Source organism: Bactrocera tryoni, unplaced genomic scaffold (assembly GCF_016617805.1).
Source record: "Bactrocera tryoni isolate S06 unplaced genomic scaffold, CSIRO_BtryS06_freeze2 scaffold_7, whole genome shotgun sequence".
In the NCBI taxonomy this organism is placed as follows: Eukaryota; Metazoa; Arthropoda; class Insecta; order Diptera; family Tephritidae; genus Bactrocera; species Bactrocera tryoni.
In genome coordinates, this window is record NW_024396366.1 from 21790735 (window position 1) to 21792241 (window position 1507).

The following is a 1507-nucleotide window of genomic DNA, read 5'->3' on the forward strand; positions in this document are numbered from 1 at the left end:
CGTAATCCCAAGCTACAAGATATCATAACAAAATTAAATCATCATACTATATATTCCCAGAAATGTTCTACAGTGTGAAGCATTTCTGCTGATTTAGTGGTACGCATGAACTACAGTATTACTTAACCAAATATTTGTTGACAGTTATGAGAAATTACATACATATGTATGTATATACGATAATTCTTCCCCTTATAATAGCTGCGTTTACTGTGCTTTTAAATTCAATTAGTATAGTGGAGCTCAGGCTCAATCCGTATCCTTGTCTGTTGGGTTAGGTTTCTTGCAAAAACATGTGGTGTCTAAAGAGCGAAGAGTTTTAAGTTCTACTCGTATATACATATGTAATTGAGCTGTGAAATTGCACTTATTTATTGCCTATGAAGTATTCTTATGGAAGGCATACACGCACCAATTTTTGTACCAATTTCATCAAATTGTACAACTAATTGTTACGTATGTATGTATATGGGGCAGTTGTATGAGTTGTACCAACTGATTGAATGAAAATCAAAATGTTTTCATATTTTGCAAGTTGGCTGTGTTAGTTGGATCGTGTTTGGGTTGGTCGTGCGATTTCAAACGATTTCGCCATTTTATTTCGGCTGTCGAAGAGAGCGCGTCATATGTAAGTATATACTCGTAATAAGTAAAGCAACAACTTCCGAACTCATGTTTAAGCAACGAAGTGAATACAATACAAGGGCAATTTCTAGCCCAACTCAATCAACCAACTAATTGTTGTGTGTATGCCTTCCATTACAGGTAAAAATTACCGTTCCTCTGTGTTCGCGTAAGTATACTAGAACTCTGTAGTCAGTGATTTTATTTGTGTAATTGTTCTGTCTCTGTCTTTTAGTTACAAGATACATAAATGGACTTCGAGAAAATAGTTTTGAAGAAAGTGATGAAAAATGGACAAAAGAAATTAGTTCTGATATGAGTAATTTAGGTTCCGAGGATTCTTATTTGCAATCCGATCATGCTACCAAATCAGAAATTGATGCAGAAGATGAAGAAATTGAAAATCCGCACTGTTGATATTCAAGGTACTATTTGTATGATAAAATTGTAAAAATAAGGCGGAGATATGAAAATGCAGCCAATCCCTCCGATCTCAGAGACTGAATCTTGAAGAATTAATTGGAATTATTAATATTAATATCAATTTTCGAATCAACTATCGTAATTCTATTCCTTTCGCTACGAATAGAATTAGACGATATATTTTTAGATGTGTAATGGTAATCGATTTCAAATAGTTCTTTGTTGTCTAAGGCATGTGGTCCTGTATATGTACGTACAGTCGTTGAAAATGTTTGCATAGAAGAGATGGGCACAATTCCGATTTCTTTGGCGCTGATTTTTTTGAAGGTACCGTTGGAAAGAGAAAGTGCTCCTGATTAAAAAATATATAGGGTACCGCAAACGCTTAGTTTACGAGATATTCGACCTTAAAGTTCAAAAATTCGCAAAATTCGAACATTTCAAGAAGCTATTTTACCAC

General features: G+C 34.2%; 1 long non-coding RNA gene across 1 annotated transcript; it reads left to right on the forward strand.

Annotated features, from left to right (window-relative positions):
• Nucleotides 1-316: 316 nt before the first annotated feature.
• On the forward strand, nt 317-1110 carry LOC120781726. Its single transcript, XR_005706146.1, has 3 exons — nt 317-628; nt 766-793; nt 860-1110. It is a non-coding gene; the product is annotated as an uncharacterized LOC120781726 (long non-coding RNA).
• The last annotated feature ends 397 nt before the right edge of the window (nt 1111-1507 follow it).